The sequence below is a fragment of the Meriones unguiculatus genome, chromosome 21, assembly GCF_030254825.1.
Source record: "Meriones unguiculatus strain TT.TT164.6M chromosome 21, Bangor_MerUng_6.1, whole genome shotgun sequence".
In the NCBI taxonomy this organism is placed as follows: domain Eukaryota; kingdom Metazoa; phylum Chordata; class Mammalia; order Rodentia; family Muridae; genus Meriones; species Meriones unguiculatus.
This window is the reverse complement of record NC_083368.1, coordinates 29891647-29916953: the sequence shown is the minus strand read 5'-3', so window position 1 is coordinate 29916953 and position 25307 is coordinate 29891647. Positions and strand designations below refer to the sequence as shown.

General features: G+C 39.8%; 2 long non-coding RNA genes across 2 annotated transcripts; both read right to left on the bottom strand.

Moving 5' to 3' along the window:
* Positions 1-396: 396 nt before the first annotated feature.
* Positions 397-2989, bottom strand: LOC132649732 (uncharacterized). Its single transcript, XR_009588243.1, has 3 exons — positions 2372-2989; positions 2158-2242; positions 397-2070 (listed from the first exon to the last, which is right to left on the bottom strand). It is a non-coding gene; the product is annotated as an uncharacterized LOC132649732 (long non-coding RNA).
* Positions 2990-5995: 3006 nt separating this feature from the next.
* Positions 5996-24904, bottom strand: LOC132649739 (uncharacterized). Its single transcript, XR_009588254.1, has 3 exons — positions 24769-24904; positions 7569-7620; positions 5996-6830 (listed from the first exon to the last, which is right to left on the bottom strand). It is a non-coding gene; the product is annotated as an uncharacterized LOC132649739 (long non-coding RNA).
* Between the last annotated feature and the right edge of the window lie 403 nt (positions 24905-25307).

The following is a 25307-nucleotide window of genomic DNA, read 5'->3' as shown; positions in this document are numbered from 1 at the left end:
GACATTTCAAAGCAAAAAACAAGCAATAGTTCATACATAAACCTGCCATGCAAAACAATGAATCAAGTATGAATGTAAGCCTTTGGGAGAGAGATACTGCTAATACTGCTACAACACACTCACACACACAAACGCATGTGTGCGCGCGTGTGCACGCACACACACAGAGAAAGACACTAAATCAACTTCCCTTAGAAATGCAATGTATACTTACAAATACTACTAATTCATGGTTAATTATAAACTTCAAAGATTACAGACTTATAAAGAAGTCATAGTAAGACATCTTGGCACCATATAGGTCAGGAGAAGCACAGCAGATATATTACCTATCAGTGACTCTGCTTTCTGGCATGAAGTTCTGGTTTTGTTTAGTAGAAAGAACTAGCAAACTGATTATGTGAATGAGTAAAAGTCTTTATTATTTCAAGTACTAGTGTAGACAAAATGGTAATGATAGCCTTAAAACAGGAAGTTGATTTCTATCTTCACAGGCTTCCCTCTCCTCTTTCCCCTCTTCCTCTTCTCCTGCTCCTCTCTTACATTTTCTATTATACTGCATAGTATATGTACAAACCATACAGAGAAAATCCATACAAAAAAAAAAAAAGAAAAACATATAGCGAGCCAAAACTTGTACAGATACCCCACATTGCAAAGATATTCCCTTGAACCAGTTTGGTGACCATTTAAGGAAAATTAGGGGAAAGAGAGTGTTAATTTTGTTTTCTATGCACACAGATCTAAGAAAGGAATGTATAATGGTATATGGGGCTGGCAGAAGAGGGGTTTGTCAGATCTTTGAGAAAGAATAAGACAGAAGATCAATAGAGCTATGTGGAATTGGATTTAGACCCTTTGCCCCAACCATTATTATCCCTATCATAATACAGTAATGAGATGTTGTAAGTGAACATTTATTTACACTTATAATAGTTATTAAAGTTATTGTTTTGTGTGATGCACATAAAGATGAGAAGGTAAAAGAACTAAGTCTTCACTGTCAATAAAAATGTTTGCAAGAAATGAAGACTCCAGGGCAGGCAAGGTACCTTGGCAGGGCAAAGCCCTCATCCTATAAACCTGACAACCCATGTTCCATCCCCACATGCCACTATGGAAGAAGAGAACTGACTTCAGAAAGTTGTCTTTGACTACAGGCTGCTTCATGACGTACATATACACATACACACACACACACACACACACACACACGTTTTCATTTCTTTTACAAAGAAGCACATCTGGGCCCTAGTGAGCCCTCCTGGCAAGGTTCCTATTATTCTTTCTGGAATAAATTTCTGGGTTTTGTTTCATTCCCATGAAGATAAGATTATCCTATCATCTACTTGTAACACAACTCTGAGTTCCTCCATCCCAGTCAAATGTTCAACTCTCTGAACAGTAGCTGGGTGTCCTATAGTTTAATTCTGTTGCAAAATATCTGGCAGTGGTATCCGGCCACTCTAAGACTTCAAGTCCCCAGACTGCCCCACCTCAGATACCAGCTCCTCAAGCATTGGGTCCTTAGGTGTCTACACTTTATCTCTATTGGCTACAAATTCTCACAGTACCACCTCCCTCTGTTTCAACATTATGCTGTAAAGGGCCACAGAATTCGGTTAAATAGCTTGCTTACTATTATCAGCTTGTTCTGACCAATACCCTCAGAAACAGTCAAATGAATGTGTTAGGGATGCAAGCGGAGATGGGGGGATACAGACATTCTAGGACCTCCAGGAATGCCACGCTCTCCTGAAACTGTTTTCACAAACCTGGAAGCTCTCTGACTCCACTGTTGGCAGTCTGCACGGAGGTTACATTCTGCACACAAGGTCGAGTAAGTCACTCGTTATTGGTGACTAATCACAACGTGGTGGTGGCTCTCCTCCCTCTCTGGAGGAAGTCGCTGCAGGTGACTGTGGGGTTTACTTTTCTGTTGCTGTGATTAAACACCATGACTAACGCAACTGACAGAACGAAGAGTTTGCTTTGGTTTATTGTTTCAAGGGGCTGGAGTCCATGATGGCCGGAATTGCCAGCGTGGTAGCCATGTGGCAGGCATGGTAGCTGGAACGAGAAACAGAGAAATTAAGCTGCAAGCAAGGCCACATTTCCCAAACAGCACCACCAAAAAGGGGCCAAGTATTCGAGTACCCGAGACATTTCTCATTCAAACCTCCACAGTGACTTCAACACAATCTGCGGCTGTGCCTTTGCCTCAAAAGGATGGCGGTGGTACCTGCGGGAGTTTGAACGAAAACGGCGTCAGAGGCTCAGAGTCTGGCAGGACTGGGAGGTGTGGGCTTGTTGGAGTAGGTGTGGTGTAAGTGTATCCCTGGGGAAGGGGAGTGAGGTCCCAGAAACTCACGCCAGGCCTAGTGTGTCTCAGTCTCTTTCTGCTGCCTGCAGCTCCAGGTGTTGAACTCACGTCTCGCTCTCCAGCACCGTGTCTGCCTGCACGCTCCCATGCTTCCCGCCATGACGATAATGGACTAAGCCTCTGAAACTGTAAGCCAGCCCCAATTAAATGTTTTGTGTTTTTTTTTATAAGAGTTGCCATGGCGATGGTGTTTTTTCATGACAACAGAAATCCTAACTAAGACAGTGCCAAAGCTCCATCCACCTAAACACGTGATGATGTCTTTCTATTGGCCAGGTTCTCTTCTGAAGCTTTCTAGGAGTAAGCATCCAGCAGTTGTGACATCAGCATATAGAAGACAATCTAGCCCCAAATATCAAGGAGTCCAGGTAATGATTCCAATTGTACTACAATTACCTACTGAATAAAAATTAGAGGTGGAAGAGCCAAATTTACCACCAATTGCCCCTGTAACTATATCCAACTTGTCCATATAAATTTTTTCATTGAATGTATTTTTTTTATTTTGGATTATGCCTCAATTCTTTTAAATATTGACCCTTTTTTGTCTTAGAAATTTTATATGACCCTGCACAGATGTGTATAAATATGTATATAATCAAACATTTACTGGTAATAAGTCATGAAGAAATTTATTTTGAACTAATTATCTGCTATATAATTGTACATATATATATTTTAACATATATTTAATAGTAGAGCAAATTTACATACTGATGAAATTGAAGTCTTTACTTATATTCAGATAAAAAATTAAATCTTGGCTGAATATTAATGCTGCAAGATGTAAAGCATCTTCGCTGCGTCACAAAGTTGATCAGTATTTTGATCTTATAATCATCAGTGATGAGAATGCCACTTCACAGAAATAAATAGTGCAATATGGCAGAAGTATGTTCGGATCATTATTCCAAGCCAAGATTAATTCACTGACATTATCCGAAATTCGAGCCAGCAACTCGAACAGCAATTTTATAAACTAAACAATCTAACAATACAATCATCTAAAGACATGCTAACTTGGTACATGTGAAAGAATAACAGTAGGAAAATGTTGTTTTAGTTCTCTCTGATTGTGCCACTGGATTTCTACAAGAGCAGTAACCTTTGTGCTGTGAAAATACTGGTTTGTGAGAGACTATAATCTCCAATATGAGCACTGCTGTTTCAGACAGCATTCCAGCCTTAGCTGGCACCTCAGGGTACGACTTCATGCAGCGTAGAGTGAATGTTGGATGTGCAGAACCAAGGCTGCAATAGAGTCACATGAGGCAATGTGGGTAAGTGTTGCCAGAAAACCTTAGATTTGTTACATATTTGATCCCATGTGTGTGATTTGTGTGTTGATGTGTGTGAGTGTAGCTTCTTGTGTCCCACGGTGCATTCACAGAAGTCAGAAGACAACCTCAGGTGTTGGTTCTTACCTTCTACCGTGTTTGAGACAGGATCCCTCGTTCCTGTATCCTAGGCTGGGCTAGCTGGCTGCCGCAGCCCTGGAGGCTCTCCTGCCTCTGCTCTCTGTCTAACCAAAAGGGAGCTGAGATCACAGATACATACCAATAAGTCTGGCTTGATGTGGCTTCTGGACCCAGGTCCTCACGTTTGCTCAAAGATTTGCCCACTGAGCCATCACCCCACTCCACTACACGTTTTATTTCAAATTAATTTTTTGGTTTTTATGGATTTAGAAAATTTTTACTGTGGCCAAAATTTTTGTGGCCACTGCTCCCATCCTGTAAATAGTTATGATCTACAGTTTAAGGAATTGTGTTCTGCAGAATATTAGTACAGCTTACATTTAAAAACTGAATAAACACTATAGTTTCAAATGAAATTAATCTCTGAATTAAAATATATAAAAATACTTTTTAACTATACATATTGGTCAATTACTGTTCATGGCTGTTCATATGTATGTGAAATTTTTTAAAACCATTTCATCACATACTCGCTTGAAAACAACAAAGTATCTTGAGGTATCAAATATCAGCAGAGTACAGCTAGGAAATGGCTGAAGGGCATGCCTTTCATTGCACTTCATATTTCAATTCTATCTTTACTGTGGGAATTAAAAATTATGAAAGCATGAGCAACATCAGTAAATATTGGCTCATATTTCTCATCTTTTATGCACATAGTATTTCATCTCTGGGATTAAGCTAATACTCTTGGGTGTGGAAGGTTTCTGCTGAAGACAGTGAGAATTTTGTCTGTGTAAGGTTTTTCTAGATTGGACCCAAAGGTTTTTAAAAGCTTCCGTCAGTTTCTTGTTCCTTAATGCCTGGGGTAGCACACCGACATTGTTTAATTGAGTTGAAAAGGGTTATTTACAGTATTTTCCACATAGCTGACTTTTTCAGCCAGCTTATTTGCATATAGCACAACACTGCTAATTTGTACTAATGACTAAGAACACCAGAGATTACAAATTCAAGAATTAGCAAGTGCTGCAAGTGAAAGCATGAAATTAAAAGCAATTACAGTTGTCTCATCAGAAGAAGGACTGCCTCCATCTGGGCCTATTATTTATGGAGGTGATTTATAATAACTAGTATTTACTTTGTAGTGAAGTCTTCGTGATGTGGTAGCCAATGACTTCTCTTAGAAAGATGAGAAATTCTGGTAGACATTCAGTAAGCTTCTCAGTTTCCTTGTAGACCCATTCATGTCCTATGCTCCTACCCCATACAAAGTATATTCTTTAAACACAAGTTCAGTTCATTTTTTTTTTCTGATGCTAAAACTAATAGTTGCTCTGGAATCTGGAAAGTACTGAAAATATCACAGAGGCAAAAAACCAAAACAAAACAAAAATGTCACCAATAATCCCAGCACCTGGAAATGTCCACTTCTAACATCTGCTATGCTCACTGCTAATATTTTCCTACACATATTTATAAAGAAAATGTCAATTATGTAAGGGTGTTTGCTTACTGAAGTTATATTTTATTTTCAAGTTTTTATTGTGTATTTCTACTTAGCCGCTGAAAAGGACACCCCAAATTATACTCATAATTTAATTCTGCAGTATATGTTACAGTATAAAGTCAAAATTTATTTCAGTCAAGTTGTAATAAGAAATCAGCAGTTATTTAGTTTCAATTACTTGAAAATTAATTAAAATAATTGAAATATTCCAATAGTCTACCCTGGTTTGCACTATTAATAGTAGCTTTTTGTATATTTTTCTGAATAATAGAAAATAAAAGTCATTTTGTGGATGACATAAATTTAATTGAAATTTGATATTACTCACATTTGCTTCCAATGTGTTTCTGGTGTGGACAACAAGAATGCCAAGAAAATGTGAACAAGCAGTAGTTCAATCTATAGTTAGCCTTGTATTAAAATCATACACCAGACCATTGTAATGAGCCAGAGGATGAAGGCGCTTGCTGCCAGGCCTAATAGGGTTCACTGATCCCCAGGACACACATGGATGGAAGGGGAGTATTGACTGCAAACTGTCTTCTCTCTTTCTCCATCACTCTCAAACACACACACACATACACACAAATGGCTTAATAAGTTTTAAAAACCAAGCCTCCTAATTTGTTGAGTTTATGCTTTAGTGAATTACAGCCCACTTCAATTAATTGGAGGGGAGCATTTATTAGAAGTTCCTAAAAAAATACAATTTTAATTTTAATTTTACTACTCTTATTCCACAGGTAAATTAATTACAGCACTAAATGGCTAGGTACATTTTATACTGCTGCATAGCAACCAAATCTCTGAGCTTTCCTAACAGTTTTTTTTAAGCTGCCTAACTTACATCCTTCCAAAAATGGAGATAAAATTGTGCCTGAAGGAGACAGATGAGGTATAGTCATTCTCAATTGAAGCTATGACTACCACATGAGAATAACTGATATTAATTAATGAGTCTAACAGATTTAAGCTGACTATGTATTTGTACAATTCCCCTAAAACCTCCCAGCAACATCCTCTGAAAGCACACCTAACATCTTAGAAGTCCCATAGAAGCCATCCAACTATCATGACAGAAATACCTACCTCAGTACTACAAAAGTGTGCTAATGTTTATACCTTCGCTTTAATGGTTCTGGAATTTGCAAGTCTCATTTCTTCTCAGGTCAGTCAATTCTAAAAAACACAAACTATCTAGGCACAGTTTATCGATTCTCAATAAACATCCATAATCACACATTCTGAGCAGAAACTTCAGTGGCTGCTGAGTTCTTTTTATCACTTGATGATTTATGTTCCTTTCATCAGAATTCCCTGGAAAGCCACTACCATCTTTAACAGCCATTGTAAAACTGAAGTATTCAGAGTTAGTTAAAAAAAAAAAAGTCCTTTGTTCCATTTCTTCTAGTTCATAAATTAATCTTCTTCGTGTACAATCCTGTGCTCAGACAACATAAATCCCATGGCAGTACCCAGGGAATGAGCCAGTGGGAGGAGCCAGTGCAGAGTTCTTTCCCTAGAAAAGAAAGCATAGTCTTTGGCATGCTGTGTGCCTGGCCTGAGCTGGCACCTTCACACAATGAGCTTCACATGCAGTCAAAAAAGAAATGCTTGAGAAAGTTGACTTTGGGCTCTGACATGAACCTACAGCTGACTCCAAACTTTTTCCATTTCTATTTCAATATGAACTGTCTAACATCCTTTGTATCCTCTAGTGGATTGCCAATAACTTACTGTATACACTTGGCCATGAAATTCATCCTTGTCACACTCCAGTAAATACATTCTAGAATATAACATTTTATAACAATACAAGGTCTTCAAGGCTCCTGGAGCTTTTCTTCTTCGTGCCAGAGAAGGCACGGAGCATACAGCAAATATTTGTGGAACCTTCAGCAAACCTAGCAGGGCAAAGCTCTTCAAGGTCACCTGAAGAATATTCTCTTTCTCTCCATCAAACCATTACTACGGCAGAGAAACAGTTAAACCCAAATCTCAAAGTGCAATAACATTGTCCAACTAAACTGACTGTCTCTTTGGGCCAGCAAAGTCCCCAAAGTCATTTTTATTGAACAAATATGTTCTTGAATTAATTAATTTACATATTTATATTTATTTTGCTGTGGATTAGGAGTGACTGTGTACTATGTGGAGACAAGAGAAAAATCCGTTGGAGGAATCAATTCTCATCTTCCACCACGTGGGTTCTGAGACTCAAACTCAAATCACCAGTCTTGCCAAGAAGCTCACTTACCCTCTGAAAATGGCCATCTCGTCCACTGGCCCACAAAACAGTCATGGTTTGCCTGGAGTTATTAGAAAGATGGGATATAACAGTAAACAAAAGAAACGAGAGTTCCAGCCCTTGGGAAGATTATATTCTCGCAGACTACAGACAAGAATTAATAAATGTAATGAATGAGCAAAATTGGTATCAACACAAGACATAGGACCTATATAAGCCATCCAGTACTACCAGAGGACGTAAGGATGTTGAGATCACAAAGGCTGTAATTATAAACATCAGTGTGGACTCCACTGAAAAGCTGATTTTGGAATAGACTTAAATGGGGTAAAGTGGAAGGTTGGAATATATGTTTCTGAGAAATGCACAAAAGTTCTAGAACAGATGTAAAAATGACATAAGTGTCATACGACTGAAGGCCCTGGGTCTACTTCCAGTAAGTGGTATTGTTACATTTTAACCAGAGCATAGCACAATCTGGCTGCATTTCAAAAAGTCTCCCTTTGTCAGGCATACACAGGAAAGCTGTGGGAGGAGGTAAAGGATGACAAAATCAGCAGGAAGTCAATATTATAGCAATTAAGATGGGAAGTGATGATACCCTGGGAGAAGCATGGTGAAGAAAATTGGTCAAATTCTGGAGACAGACTGCAGAATGAACAGAATTTTCTGGTAAGCAGAACTTGGGGTCTGACAGAAAGAACTGGCAGATAGCTCCTCTCCTTTGCCCCGAAAAACAAAGAAGATGACTTTGCTGTCCTTCAAAGCAGGGGACGAATGTTTTTAAAAGATGGATTAAGAATCCCACTTATGTGTATCAAATTCCAGATGCCTGTTGGGTGGCCAAATGGAAGAGATTAAACAGTCAGAACCATCACTTTACAGTTAGTGACAAAGTCTGACGAATGATGTAAAATTGGGAGTCACTGTTTATTTGTTTTCCTGCACTGAAGCTACCAGATTGCATAAGACCACATGTGCAGTAGATTAGGTTAGAGATGTGTTCAAGGTCCGGGCCCTGGGTAAATTCCTATTAAGTGGTCTGGGCCGTAAGGAGGAGCCAGCAAAAACATCTGAGAAGAAAAGCAAGAGAGCTCAGCGGCCTACAAGCTGAAGAATTGAGCCACACGTGAGACCTGAGACTTGGCCACTGAATTTAACCACAATGAACTCACTGCTCATCCACACAGGGGGAGTTTGGCAACAAGCATGGATAAAACCGAGAATGGAGTGAGATGACAGAGATTGGAAGGCAGGTTTAGACGGTTCTGCTTTAGAAAGCTTTGCTGCAGATAGCTCTTAAATAGGGGAAATAGAGCCCAAGGAGAAAATGGAGTTTTGTTGCTTATTTGTTTTAATTTTGCTTTCAGCCTGAAGAGACTAGTTATGTGTTTTTAATATTCATGAGAAAAGACTCGTAGGCATATACACACACACATGTACTTCTAGGCATATGTATAATACATATATCATATATACCAGAATTGATATTCCCTTCCTCACCCACCTGTACTGAGGAAAAGCTACCTGTTGGTGTGAGGGGGGAAAATATTATAGTCCAGAAATAAAAACTTTTGGCAGGTCTCTAGCTCAGGCTTGAGCTCAAATCCTCCTGCCTCAGCATCTTTGGTGACAGGATGACAAATGTGCAGCGTCATGCTTGGCCAGAGAGAGGTATTCACAAAATAAATCTAAAAAGCAGTTCTTGTGGCCAGGGTAGAGAACTGTAATGGTATTTGTTGGTGGGGTTTCACTCAAAAAAAATGAACCCAAAATTTGAGGAAAGGTTCCTTCCCCATGCACGGCAACAAGCCTCAGAGAACTCAATAGCAGAAGGCCCCAGTCCCACTGGAAAGGAAGCAAATGGAGACATGAGCTCCTCTTTCTAGAGTAACATGCAGCATTTCCTGTAATAAATTCCATTTGTTCTTTGTTTTCTTTGTTTCTAAAGGATCCTTGTGTCCTTTCCTATAAGGTCCCATAATCGTAGGAAAACTAGTAAATGAGGGAAAGATGTCACATTGAGGGCCACCTAACTTGTGACATAGTTACAGCAAAATTATAAAATTCTTTTCTTTCCCACAAAGCTAGCTGAATGAACGAGGGTGGTGATAGAGTTGCCAGCCATGTACAGACTTCACAGTAATTTACAAACATTTCATGAGTACGTGTAATTCTCGAAAACCCGAAGTCTTCCCAAAGCAATGTGCTTCCCTGGCAACAACATTCATGACTCTGTCCATTTCTAAGCATTAAATAACATCAGTGTTTTTACTGTAAAGTACATTAGGATGGACTCTATTTGAGGGTAGAAAAAAAAAAGGAAAGTAGCTGTGGCTTTTTCAGTGCCTTTACTTGCAGCTCTAGGGTAACAGGAAAGTAGAAAGATTTGAATCACATCAAGTGACTCAGCTTTATTCGTATTTGGAAGCCAAAATGTTCTTAAGAAAAGAGGTAATTTATAAACCCATCATTTTACAACAGCTCCATCTACATCAGGAAGTATGTTTCACTCATGACAGAAGCTGCATGGTGGCAGCTTATCTCACAGCTCTTTATAAGAGCAAGGGGTGGTTCAAAGGCATATCTAAAACCATCTGTGGCTCAGCTGACCCTACATGGAGATTGGTTTCTGCATCCCACCGCCCAGCCACGGAGTCCTCTTCTCTGCCATTAACCTGAAGACCAACTATGTGGTCAAACTCTCACCCTTCAGGGTCACATCAACAGAACACAGCAGCCTGAAAGGAAAGAACCCAGGGCTAGGTCTAACATCCCTGAAATTACCAGACTTCAGAAAAACTTCTGGTACAAAATAAATGTTCTTAGCTCAAAACCCTACTTTCTCATTTGTATCAGTTACAAGGATGCTACAGGAAATCATTATATCCTCTAAGCACATGAATGTCTACTGTGACATTAAACCAACACATGAGAGCAAGAAATCTGGACACTTTCCCTTGCCTTGTGACATGGTCTCCAAAATACATTCCTTGAATGCTGGGTCCCCAGTTAGTGAAACTATTTGGAAAGGATTAAGAGATGTGTCCTTTTCGGAAGAGGTGTGTCAGAGGGTGTAGACTTTAAGGTTTCAAAAGACTTGTACCGTTCCCATTCTCTCTCTCTTTGGGAGGTCAAGATGTAAGTGCTCACTAGGCTTAGTGGTGCAAGCTTGTAATTCCAGCACTTGGGGAAACAGAGGCAGGCGGATCTCTTGAGTTCAAGCCTGGTCCACAAATGAGTCCAGGAAAGCCAAAGGGAAAAAAAAAAAAAAACACAGAAGAACCCTTCTACACAGAGAAACCCAGTCTCGATAGACAAAAAAACAAACAAAAAAATTATGTACACTCTCAGCTACTACTGTAGCTCCATGTGGGGCTGCATGCTGCCATGTTCCCACCATGAGAGTCATAGACTCACCCTCTGAAACTCTAAGCCCAACAAACTCTTCTATTCCAAAGCTGGTAAATCCCTACCAAGCTGGGAAAGCTCACACAACTGCTTTCGCAGTCAGTGCCCAATGCAAGTAGTCCCTGTCACTAAAAAGGAAGATGTTAATGTCTTTCCCATTCTCAGAAAGTGCAGTGTCCTGAGCTGCTTAGTTGCCTGGGGGTGGGAGTTGTTAGAGTGCCACTGTTTTCTATCTTAGTGAAAATATGCTGGGAGGTTGTCTTGTATCACTGTCGGGAGACTTGATTAATTCAAAATGTTTTTTTCCGGGCTAGACAGTAACTCCACATAAAAGGTGGCAACATCCTACTGAAGGCTGTAAAAACAGAAGATGGTACCTCCAACAGTTTGGACAAGTGTGTATGTGTGAATAATCTATTGAAGAGAAAAGGAGGAACTGAGCTCAGAATCAGTAGGGTAGAAAAAGAAAGGAAGGAACAGTCAAGAAAGTGAGTTGTTAGGTAAAAGATGAGGCCTGAGTTCCAGGACTCAAGGGAAAGAAAAAGAACATTACTATTGTTCAGTGGAGTGTGCCATGAGAATGTGGCATGTGACACTTGAATAACACGAACCCGTCTGAGATCAGATTATGGCACAAGCTGCTGGCCTTGGCTAACACATCTTTAAAGCAGAAATTGCCAAATTTCTCAAAAGAAAATACCAATAGGTTGACAGGGGATGTGCAGCCAGAGGGTCAGGCTGTGCAAAATGCCCAGCAGTTGTTTCACAGTACTTTGTGGCTTTCTTGTAACCCACTGCTCGGAGGGCAGCAAACTCAGGGCAAGCCATTTTATGGATAGATGATAATGGCTTTCAGTGGTTCTCAAATTGGCTTAAAGCCCATACTGTGTAAATTGCTTAAAAGCCCATACGTAATTCTGATCTTCTCGCAGGCTTCCAGACTGTGTGCCCATAATAATTACACAGACTGGATAATTAACTTCTGACATAAAAAGGGATGAAGGTGGGAGAAGAAAATGCAGACCTTATCAACTTTTACTTAAAGTTGGGGCACAAATTAACAGAAAACCCTAGAGCATTCATTTGAGGGAAAATGAATCTCTGTGGCCTCTCTGTGTTTTCCTGTAAGGATGAGAAATCATTCCACACCCACCTGACTGTTCTCTTCTGGTATTTCTGGGTTTACAGTCTTACTCATTTTATTTTTTGTTAGGGCAATCTTTCTGTATCAATTTTAAGATCCCTTCTAGAAAAGATCATGCTGAGTGAAATATCCCAGGAGGAGAAAGACAAACACAGTATATACTCACTTATATAAACCTATAAGACATGATAAACATAATTAAATCTATACACCTAAAAAAGATAATCAAGAGAGTGGACATGGGGTAAGATGATCAATCCTCGTTTAGAAAGACAGATGGGATGTGCATTGAATGTATGACAGGAGTCTACTGAGCGCATCTGAAAGACTCTAACTAGCAGTGTTTTCAAAGCAAAGACTCATGACCAAAGCTTTGGCAGAGTACAGGGAATCATAAGAAAGAAGGGGAGTTAGTCTGATACGGAAAGGATAGGAGCTCCACAAGGACCAAATATATGTGGGCACAGGGTCTTTTCTGAGACTGACATTCAACCAAGGACCATGTATGGATATAACCTAGAACCTCAGCTCAGATGTAGCCTGTGGTAGCTCAGTAACCAATTGGTTTCCCAAAGTGAGGGGAACAAGGACTATTTCTAACAGCAACTCAATGACTGGCTCTTTGGCCTCCCCACCCCCCAAGGGAGGAGCAGTTCTGTTAGGTCACAGAGGAGGGCTTTGCAGCCAGTCCTGAAGATACCTGATAAAACAGGATCAGATGAAGGGGGAGGAGGTCTCCCCCTATCAGTGGACTTGGAAAGGGGCACGGTGGAGATGAGGGAGGGAGGGAGGGACTGGGAAGGAATGAGGGAGCAGGACATGACTGGGATACAGAGTTAATAAAATGTAACTGATAAGAATAAAATAAAATTAAAAAAAATATTTTTAAGATCCCTAAGAGGAAACATAAGCCCAAGGCACACAAGAACATATTAACATTCTCACAGGAACATAATTGACGTCAGCCTAGAATAGGCAGAGTATCTGAAACTGAGCCCCGGAAAAATGCAAATTCAGTGTTGTTGGTCCAGGGACTCCATAAAAAAAAAAAAACAGCAAAAACTGTAAAACTGTTTCCATTTGCCCAAGCCTCTGGAGGTTCCTGGAGCTGGAAGGTGATAAAGCAAAACTCCTGAGTCAACCATCCTTGGGCACGCAAGATCTCAGTTTACCCTATCTATGGTAACGCCGGTAGAAGACACTCAGATACAGACCTCTCTAGCACTATTGGACATGTTAAAGTTCTGGCAAGAAACATTCTAAATCTGCTTTTCCTCATTTGCATAACAGCTCCCTGAGGGGCTGGGGACAGGTGAGGGAGCTCATATTGGGTGTTTTATTTTTTTAATTTTAATTTTTTATATTGACAGTTTATTCACTTTGTATCCCAGCTTTAGCCTCCTCCTTCATCCTCGCCCAGTCCCATCCTCCCTTCCTCATCTCCTCCTATGCCCCTCTCCAAGTCCACTGATAGGGGAGGTCCTCCTCCCCTTCCCTCTGACCCTAGCCTATCAGGTCTCATCAAAACTGTCTTTCATAGTCTTCCTCTGTGGCCTGGTAAGGCTGCTCCCCCCTCATGGGGAGGTGATCAAGGAGCCAGCCACTGAGTTCATGTCAAAGACAGTCCCAGTTCCCATTACTATGGAACCCACTTGAACACTGAACTGCCATGGGCTACATCTGTGCAGGGGTTCTAGGTTATCTCCATGCATGGTCCTTGTTTGGAGTATCAGTCTCAGAAAAGACCCCTGGGTCCAGAATTTTTGGTTCTGTTATCTTGTAGAGCTCATGTTCCCTCCAAGTCATTCTATCTCCCCCTTCTTTCATAATATTCCTTGCACTCTGCCCAAAGTTTGGTTATGAGTCTCAACGTCTGCTTTGATACACTGCTGGGTAGAGTCTTTCAGGGAGCCTCTGTGGTATTAAGTATTTTCAATCACCCAAAAAAGTGAGCACCTTAAGAGACAAAACAGATTCTAAAAACAAGTGAAGTTAATCCCTGCAAGCTGAGAAAGGCATAAACTACATCTCTCAGCACTGGCAAAGCCAAAAGGATAAACAAATTATAAGGACAATGAGAGCATTGTGAAGGAACTCTGAGATGTCTGTGGTTTGTTTTATATGGCTTCGTGCATGCATCTGTGACTGTGGTGGGGGGTGCTCACACAAGCACATGTCTATGTTCCTATCTGTGTTGGTTCACATGTATGTACATGTGAGTGCATGTGGAGATGGTGTTTGGAGTCTTCTCTGGTTGCCTTCTGTTCCCTGCTGTTAAGGCAGGACTTCCCAGCTGAATCCAGAGCTCTGCAATGAAGGTAGACTGGGGAGCCACCTTATTCGCAGGTCCCCTATCTCCAACTCATGCCCTCCACATGCCGGAACACAGGCCACCACGGCCACCCAGATCACGTAGGTTGTGGGGATCAAAGTGAGTCCCTGCCCTTACATGTCAAGTGCTTCATTCACTGAGTCACCTGCCCATACCACAGTTGAGCTTTAATAACTAAATAAAGTTCTGAAAACATACATTGTTTGCTATTAAAAATTAAACAGACAGTCCCTGTTCCTATTACAATGGAACCCACTTGGATACTGAACTGCCATGGGCTACATCTGTGCATGGGTCTTAGGTTATCTCCATGCACGGTCCTTGGTTGGAGTATCAGTCTCAGGAAAGACCCCCGTGCTCAGATTTTTTGGTTCTGTTGCTCTCCTTGTGGAGTTCCTGTGCATGGAGATAACCTAAGGCCCCTGCACAGATGTAACCCATGGCAGTTCAGTATCCAAGTGGGTTCCATTGTAATAGGAACAGGGACTGTCTCTGACATGAACTGATTGGCCTGCTCTTTAATTACCTCCCCCTGAGGGGGAAGCAGCATTACCAGGCCACAGAAGAAGACACTGCAGCCACTCCTGATGAGAAATAATTGACTAGGATCAGAAGAAAAGAAGACCTCCCCTATCAGTGGACTTGGGGAGAGGCATACATGCAGAGGGTGGAGGAAGGGAGGGATTGGGATGGGAGGAGGGAGGGAACCACAGGGGTGATACAAAGTGAATAAAGTGTAATTAATAAAGAATTTTTAAAAAGTAAACACAAAAAGAAAATGAAATGTTGAATTGTAGCTTAAAAAAATTAAATGGCTGATCTTTTAGTGAGGGTCAGGAAATATATTAACTGTCTTTTGTCATATGTAAAAACAGTTATGCAGAAAACATAATGAGATCTAACATTTAATAGTATTGAAAGAGACAAAACTCCAATTGAATGTAAGAAAGGAATAAGACTATTATGAGGAAAACTTCAAAATATACTTAAGACAGAAAAAATATATAGACATATAAACAGATGCGCCATGCTTTGAGGACTAAGGATTCCATGACATAATCTTAAGTCTGTGTGAAGTGACTTACAGAAAACATAGCTCAAAGTAATCAACCTCTTTCATTAAATGAATGAGTTTGAAGTTTACATAAACAAAAATCAAATAGAATAATCAAGGAAACACTGAATAAAAAGGATCAAAGGTGGGTTATTAATCCCAGCTACTAAAATATTTTATTAAACATCAGTAAGCAAATCAGTGTGGTAGAGGTACCTTAATAGATCAATAATACAAGAAGGAAACCCCAGAAATGAATCAAAATACCATGATAATTCACTTAGTGAAGACAATCTCAACCAAAGACTGAAATAGAGTAATCGATTCCATTGTTACCTGGAAAACCAAAGTTAAAACTTTAACACCCACTTAACAACCAGGAACAAAGATTTTAATATTTTAAGTGGAATAATAAAAGTCACAAAATCAGTTACAAGTCCATTATAGCATTTTTTTTTATCTGTGACTTGAAACACAGTCTCCCTGTGAGATGGCATAAATTTAATTGCAAAACTGAAACTAACATTTTGACAATAAAAATTATAAGCAAGTTCAAAGCCAACTGAAATTTCTAGAAAATATTTTTCATCTCATGTAACCTGCCTGACAATAACCTTCCTAAAGACGGTGAGAAACTGATCACCATATATTTTGAGGAAAGACAAGCAGTTCACATAACGTATGACACATGTGGAGAAGCATTCTTCGGGCTTTGGGTAAGGAACAACTGAGGAAGAATCACACAGAGACCCCTCCACTCAACAGATGAGCAAACTATCAAAGCAACCTGGGCGGCTTAGGGTGAGGCAAACAGACCAGCTCTGAGCTCTGACCTGGAAGAACTCCTAAGACGACAGTGTAGAATCGACGTGTTCTTTCACTCAGCACACGCACTGCCGCACGCTCAAATGGGTCGTGTCAAAGTCATGTGGAAGAGCAAGAGTCTAGGGAGCAATCTAAATGCCCACCAATAAGGATTAGCTAAGTAAATTACAGCAGATATCGCCATAGAATGCTTTACTGCAGAAAAAAAATAAATGGGGATTTTTTTTTCTTCAAGACATTAAATAAAATAAATCAAGGTAAAAAAGAGTGAGTGTTATAATTTCAACTATAAAGGGAATCATTGAAAGATTAAAAATCTAGTGAAATGTTTATATTTGCCTCTACAAATATAAAGAAGCTGTGGCAGAACATGATTTTTTATAAATTGGGGTTTCTTTTGGGTATTGGGTATCAAGGATATAAGAGACTTTTAATTCCATAAAATAATACTTTCTGATTTTTTAACTATATGAATGCATTACAATATTTAAAAGTTAAAACTTGAATTTACTTTAAAATATTAAATTCAATAACAAAAAAATTTAAGTTCAAACAAAACTTCCTGAACTTGTCAAAGTAAGAATCATTGCTAATGGCCCAGCAGGAAAGATCAAGCTTAAAGATACAGCACTAACAGAAACTAATGCATTCTTTCGTAGAAGTGATTCTGGCAAGATTTTAAATGATTACACCAACTTACTCATTAATTTGAGTCTGGGAAATATCCTAAGAAAAAAATATGTATATTAGTTAAGAATTAGCTACAAGGTAGGAAAGGCTGCAGTAAAGATTGGAAAAGCTACAGCTCACTGATAGCTCCATATATAACACCTCACTGAAAATGAAAACATTTAAGACAGAAATACAAGCAAGGTATAATGCTATGGCAATGCTTAGTAAGTCTGGGTGGCAGTTTTTATTTTATTCCCTGTACTCTCCCGCGTGTTTTCATCTCATTGTTTAATCTATTTAATCTATTGCATAAATTATCTACGTAAATGAGCAACACACACATATATTATAATACCCATATATGCATATAATTTAAAAATTTGTCTGGAATGACAAAAAACACAATACATGTGTGTTTGATACATTGTTCAGGACCACCAAATACAGTACCTAAGCATTTGAGGACTAAACTGGAATTAGGGTGAATTAAAAATTTGAAATTTGTTACCAGGTGAGTGGGTGGAATGGAAAAAACTTTCTATTCATGTAGAAAGACAAATTCTAAATGTTCTCTCACTTATCTGGATGTTAACTTCAAATGTTTGTTTTGTGTGTTTAACCTGGAGCACAAGTAGCAGCTAGAAAGCGGCCTTTGGGAAGAGAGGGAAGATAGTGGATTACAGAAAAAAGGTAGAATGCCGGGAATAGAAAAGCTTAAGCAGGGAGAGGGGTAAGAGTGTGGGGAAAACCAGAGGCTAGAAAAGAGAGCTATCCCAAACAAAAAGTATATGTAAACCTACATGAAGGCCTACTTCTTCACAGTCCAATTAAAAAATATCATTGGTGGTATAGTATAATACAGGTAATGTGAAATAAGGTGAGAGTGGACTGAAGATTAAAGTCTTTAGGAGTGAGGATAGGAGCTAGGGTAGAAGAAGCAGTAGTGGATGGGTTAAGCAAAACTGAGGATACATGAAAAATTCTTTTGGAAGCCAACCAGTGACTATGCTAATTTCAAGGTATGACATTTAAGTATTAGTTTAAAACAGAACAGTCTTATGGACACTGCACCTCTCAGAAAAAAAAAATAGGATACTAAATGATAATCATAGGACGAGGCAGGAGATCTCTTCCTTACAGTCATGGGCCAGGAGGTCTCCACGGGTTTCCAAAACAACGGAGGTTATTGACACTGTCATTGGTTACTCACCCTAATTACAAAGCAAGACCCTGTTGCCAAGCACACCACATAGGGAATTTAATCTCAAAATAACTGGGGAGTTTTTGTTCCCTAGTGTCTAGTTTTCATGATACCTGAAGGGTGTGTTAAGGCCTCTGAGGAAGAAAAAAACCAGGACTCTGCATGATACAATACTGACCTGCCAGGCGAGGTGTGCCCACTGGTACAATACTGGCATGGTTCTTATAAGGGAGCCAAATGCTTCCTGATTTTATCTGAGGCCCACTTCACAATAGAAAATTCCATGCCTATATGATTTATAACCCTAACCCAAAGCTCGTGGCTGAGGAAGTCATAGATCCATAGAGTAGGACTTGCTGTTGTTATTTTGCTAAATGGCAGTTATCAAATTGCCTTCTGAGTATTTGTTTATAGCCATTGGCCTGGTTGCTTTCAACCTTGGCCTGAGAATTTTTTTTTTCCCAGTAGGAAATGCTGAGATGTTCAAAATGTTGAGAATCAAAGACTGAATATTCATTCCTAAATGGAAGGCTTTTAAACTACCCTTTAACAAAGTTCAGAGATCATCGAGAAGGAGGAAGTGGAAAGAACATAAAGGGAGGATGGGGAGGAATGCCATGGCATGCTCTATCCTTAGTATGGCATGGCCACTGTACTTGTGAGCTCACAGTGGTGATGAGTACCAGCACGAGACATAAACAAGATAAACCCAGCCAAAGTTCTGATATAAACAGGGGAGCTGTTCTCCAGTGCCCACTCCTTCCTGAGGAGCTATTGATAGCTGATGGGAGCTGGAGAATCATTCTTTTTGAGAGTGTCCCCATTGGTAAGTTTCCCCAGCTCCAAAAGACGGCACCATACCTATGCACTTATGGGATATACTGCTTAGATCTGGTGTGTTACAACAGAAAGAAAAACAACACAGAATACATGAAGTTGTGGCAGATATGTTGGGGGGGATTACAGAGGGTCAGAGGTTTTAACAGATGGTGGATGTGAACTTTATACACGTATGAGATTTCTCAGAAATAGAGGGGAATTATAATTTTAAAACATTTGAAATTAATAAAGACAATAATAGATGACTTGAGACCATTGATTCTAAACACAGAGTTTCTGTGAATTCCAAAGTCCAATTTCAGGTCTGTAAGTCTGCTTATACCAGAGGAAGATTAGACAAATACGTATTAAGATCAGAAAATCCAGTTTCAAAGCCTGAATGCTAATGGTCTAAGCCAAGCATCTTTAAGTTTGGAAAAGCCACCCAACTTCAGTTTTTGAGGACCTTGCAGGTTTTGTGGTCTTGCCAGTGATCTTAATCATATCTGTGCTGATTTCCTCAGGCTCTGAATGTATAAAACCCTCTAGTTATTCTCACACGATTATTTTTAGATTTACTTTTTATGTATGTACGTGTTTGTGTCTGCGTGTATTGATGTGTCCTATGTGCATTTCTGGTGCCCAGGAAGGTCAGAAGAGGGTATCAGATCCCTTGAACTGAACAGTTGGATGGTTTATGAGCCACCATGTGGGTGCTGGAAACAGAACATAGGCCCTCTACAAGAACAGCCAGTGCTCTTAACGCCTCTTTTATCTCTCTGGTTCCTCATGCAGGGTTTCAAAAGTACTGGTATAGATTAGTGATTTATTCTCCTTTCTCAAGATACAGCTGAAGGAATACAAGGAAAGTGTAAGCAAAGGTAAAATGCCAAAAAGGGTTTCCAAAAGCTATAAAATCTACTATTATGGAAATGCTCAAAGAAGAAAAAAAATGCACTTACCTGGTAGCGGAAGGCTAGACTAGTGGCTTAGAAAAGCATTCAGCTTTCGTAGCTCCAAGATTTTAAGTAGAATTAAGTGTCCAAAGAAGGATAAAAAATTGCATAGGGTTTCAGATAAGTTAATAATACAGTAATGGAGTAGGCAGAGAAAGAGAATTCTGTTGCAATTTTGAAGCTGTGCAAAGACTTTCAAAGAGTTTTGGACTAAAAACGTACGTGAGAGCCATTGTGGCCCCTTAGCCTCCTTCAGACAAGCCCTGCCCAGTAGGCGAGCAGAGCATGCGCTTTCACCCTTCCAGCCACACAGCCCTTCCTGGCCTGATGTGATGCCCTCTTTGTTCCCTAGATATGACATCTGGCTCTGGGCAGATGAAAAATACAGAAGTAAAGCTAATGGATACACGTAACACACACAACCAGTGCTTTACTGTGAGCAAAAATTGTATTCACATGAATTTAAATGGCCTGAAGACAGGATTTTAAAAAATGTCAATTTTTCATGAATCTCAAAGCTGATTTTTTTTTTTAGTACAGATGGTGACTATGTTATCATTTATCAATTTAAAGAAACCCCTTTGCCCATTTATAAATGTCCCAGAAATTCATGAATTCATGGTTACAATTGTATACAGTACACACAGACACACACACACACACACACACACACCTAGAGGTTATATGTTTTTTTGTTTTTTGTTTTTTTCTTTTTTTTGGTCAAAGAAAATCAATAACACTATGCTGAAATAAGCAACTCCATATACCTGCCAATCCAACTGCTCATCATTTCAGAAACTGTAGACACCAGTAAATTGTGTCAGAAGGGAGAGAATATTGGACTTGGAAGACCTGAGTTTCAATTTAAATCCTAATTCACTACATCATCTATACCAAGAGTTGTAGGTGTAGGGGTGTGTGTGTGTGTGTGTGTGTGTGTGTGTGTGTACATGCTCTCAACAGTATTCAGTATAATGGAGCCTGGCTTGTGAAATTTCAGAGAAGATTGAAAGTCTTTAATACATTTGAAAGTGTTATGTTGTGCAGGCAATTCAACTGCCCTTCCCTTAGGGACCGTCAGGGTCCTGACAATGTCCTATGCCAGTACCTACATCCTATGACATCATCTGGGTCGGATACATAGTGACCTGTTGGCCACTTCCCCTTCCTCTTGCTCTCTTTCTCTCTTGCTCCTTTGCTCTCCCCTTCTTTCCTCTCTCTCTGTTGGGGTGCCCCCCAATCCTTCAACCGCTCCCTCCTTCTCCCTCTTCTTTTCTCCCCCTCTCTGTCTCTCTCTCTCTCTCTCTCCATCTCCATCCAATCAACCTCAGTGGATTTCAGATTGGTTGTGTACGTGGCATTTTTATCTAAATCATAACAGAAAGCATGCCCTCATGGTCTGCATTTCTTCAGCATTATCTTCCATGTTCCTGCAGTAGCTTATTAGGTTCTGGGCTTTAAATGGCTTCCCTAGACAAACCTCCAAAATCTTCTTCCTTCCTCCCACAAAACAGTCTAAGGCATAAGAGACACAGAAACAGGAAAATTTAAGTTTTTGGTCAGTTTTGCCAATTTAAGCTGTAACAAGCAAAGCCAAGTTTATTGTTTGTTTGTTTATTTGTTTTGGAATTTAGTTGTTGCTAAAGTTTATCAGTGGACCTTTCCCTGTAAGCGCTGACAAGTATCTTGCAGTCAGAGAGCTTTGAATTTTAGCCACTATTAATCTAGTTTTTATCAGGAGAAGTGCCCTTTCTATTGTCCATAACTTAGCATTCCATTTCTTGGCTTTTTCCCCATTTTCTCCTTGACCTTTCTTGGAGAAGGCATGGAGAAGAGTCATCACCATTAAACACATTATAACCAGATCCATAACTATAACAACCAAAACAAAGCCAAAAGGGGTCCACATCCCTCGGCTATGGCAAGGTTTGTTTGTTTGTTTTGTTTTATTTTAGATGCTGCTCAAGCCTAGCCCATCCCAGATTCACCTCTCCAGTGGTGGCTGCTGTTGTTGCTCAGTGAGAGCTGAACCAGCTGGCAGCAGCAGGGAGCAATGCTTGTGAATTGTGGCTACTGTCTCTGGGAGTAGACAGTAGCCAGTTTTGTTATGCTAAGTCAGCTCCCTTTGTAGTAGGCTGTCTTTTGCTTGTGGGCATGTTTAAGAGTCTCTCTTATAGAGACAGTATTTGACCCAGGAGTTTTAGGTTTTAAGTTTAGGTTGTATTGCTGAAAGCTTATTCCCCCAACCAAACTATGATGAAATATGATTTAAAGGGTGTGGATACATAAAATTAGTTGGGCACCGTTTGTTGTTGAAAATAAAAAGGTGGATTACATGTTTATTATTATTAGCCCTATAATTATTGCAGTGGTATTATTTAACCTACTATCACAAATTATAAGACACAGACACCTGTAAGATTTTATAATTGCCTTATTTACCTTATTTGCCTGGCAGATATGTTGTCTAAATAACCTCACCATTCACCACCTAGCCCCCATTCAATGCCATCCACCTTAACCATTCCTCTCTGATCTACCTTCCATCCATAATCCCAAAATACTTGCTTGTATTCTTCATCTGGGCCTTTTCACACCATTATTGGAATCCTTCCTCCCAGGCCATATGTTTTCTTCTCCACACTAACCCATTCTAGAGACCTCCTTCATCCTCTCTTCCTGTCTGTTGCCTGTGATTCTCTAGAAACCAGGGAACTTTAGCCATGCCTTCCCCTTGCCTAGGTATAGGCCATTTAATCAATCAATCAGGTATAAAGTGTTAGGCAGGTCTATAGAAGGATAGGTGTATCCAGGCAGCAACCAGATCTTGAAGGCCAGTAACTATCATCAATATACAAGCATCAGACCAACCCCCAACACATATATATGGAATTTATTAGAATAACTCGCATGCTGTGGCCCCATGAATCCAACAATGGCTGGCTGTGAACAAAAAATCTAAGAATACAATAGTTACTCAGTTCCATTAGGCTAGTCTTCAGTATACACTGGCATCCCAAACATGTGGGCTTTAATGCCAGAGAAGGAATGGACTTGCTAGCAAGGCAAAAGCAACCAGGAAAAGATCAAAGTCTTTCTTTTTCCATGTCCTTATATAGACTTCCAGAAGAAGGTGTGCCCCAGATTAAAGATGCATCTTCTGCCTCAAGATCCAGATTAAAGGCATGTGTCTTCCTATCTCAAAGAACTGGATTAGAAATGGATCTACCTACTTCAAATTGAGCAAAAGTCTCACAAGTGTGTCCTGCATTTTTGGATTTTAGTTCATTTTAGGTGCAGACAAGCTAACAAACCAACAATAGCCATCACAATATAGTATGTACTTTTAATCCCAGTGCTGAGGAGCCAGAGATAGGCAGACTCCTGAGGACTACTGAGCAGCCAGCCTACCCTACCTGATCAGTCCCAGGCCAATGGAGGACCCATCCCAAAAGAAGAAAAAAAGTTGATAGCTCCTGGAGAATGATATCTATATTTTTCCTGTGACCTTCAGACATGTGCATACACATACACTCACAGGGGCAGAAACGCTTATAAAAAGAAACAAGTTATGCAGAGAAAAAAGTGTATGATTGCCCAGCATGAGTGATATCACAGGATGAGTTAGTCATCACAGTAAAGGATACACCTTTCTTCTTGGTATAATCAAAGTATCCTTAATTTGGTCTGTGGTGGAATAAACCATGACTTTGTAAATAGGGTGTAATCCCTTGAAATGTGGACTCAAAATTAGAGAATTGTACTTATTGTATGTGAGTTTCATCCCCCAAAAGCTATCTAAATTAAAAGTACTTTAACATTTAACCTAAAATAGCCTATAAACTATGGATGCTACCTATGACTAAAAACACATTCATGGATTCTCCATTTGCTTATTTCTTCATTCACAGGGAGATACTTTTTCAACTTCTATAAAAAATAATATCGAGAGCAGAGAAAGGTTCTGAGACGTTGTTCACCTCTACCTTCTGGCTTTCCCATAATCCCCTGCTATTTCTTTTATATCTTACATAGGGCAACTGACCTTTTGGCCATGAACTCACTGTAATCCTGGCTTCCCTCTCCAATAACTAAATTAAAGGATAGAGCATCTTTTCACTCACTCCCCACTATGCCTGCCTTCACTATGACCATCTTCTTCTTCAACTTCCTCATAATTAAATTCATCCTCACCTTCTCTTTTCCACACCCTAACCCCGTGTTCAACTCGGGCTTGGAATACCGTGAAGCTACTGTCACGGAGGACTGAAGTGAGCCTTGAAGTAGCCACACACATAAATTCCAAACCAAGAGACAGGAAACTGGAGACCACCTCCATTCAGTCAAGAGCATAAACACTGAAGAGACAGAAGATCTGATGCAAAGCTCACCCACATTTAGAGTCACTATGCATCATTCTAATATTGAATGCTTTAGATTCTACTTCATACCCCATTCTTTGGGTAAAATTAATGCTAATGCCTTCCTGATAAAAAATGATTTTATTATGTTCCTCTATAAGAACAGGAGCTTCTGACATTTGCTCTAGTCAAAATCTATTGATGATTATTCTCATTCTTGGACTGCAAGAAATCTATACAGACCAAGTACTGTCACGGAAACAAAAGAAGATGTATTCTCTGCACTCTAAGTTCTTCAATAAGTGAGTGGCTTCATCTTTAAGCATTTGGGGCTGATATCAGATACAAATTACTCAATTTTAATATAAGGAGATGCTGTCCAGACAAGCAATATATCCCACATAACCAGTGAAATGAAATAAACTGACGTCTACCTGGTGTCAGCACTCTGAGCAACAAAAAGCTGATCCAACAGATGATTCAAGAATAAAGATGTTTCATTGGATGAGACTGGCTCCTGCTGCTGTTGTCCCTGGTTTTTCTATTTCCTTTCTTCCTGGGCCTTAGGCCAGGAGCCTGGAAAAGCAGAGAAACAAAATCTGCTTAGCATACCATCCCTCCAAGCTGTACAGAATCTGCTGCAATGACAGGTCAGAAATGAGCTGACTCCAACCTTAGAAAGATGGGTCACAGCTCACTTCATTCTTCAAATCTCAGTCAAGGAAGATCAGAAAATACAGGCTTTGGGTTTTTCAGTTTCTCCCAATATTGCACAGGCCAGTTTTGATTCATTGCATCAGAATAAAAAAAAAAAAAAAAAACACCTCACTTCATACACACACATACATCAATATATAAATTACATATACATATATATTACTATGCTTGTATTATGCACACTATTAACAAATACAAATCTAGAAATTGCAAAAGGAAATATTGAGATAAGATGAGCAGCAGCTAGCAAAATCAG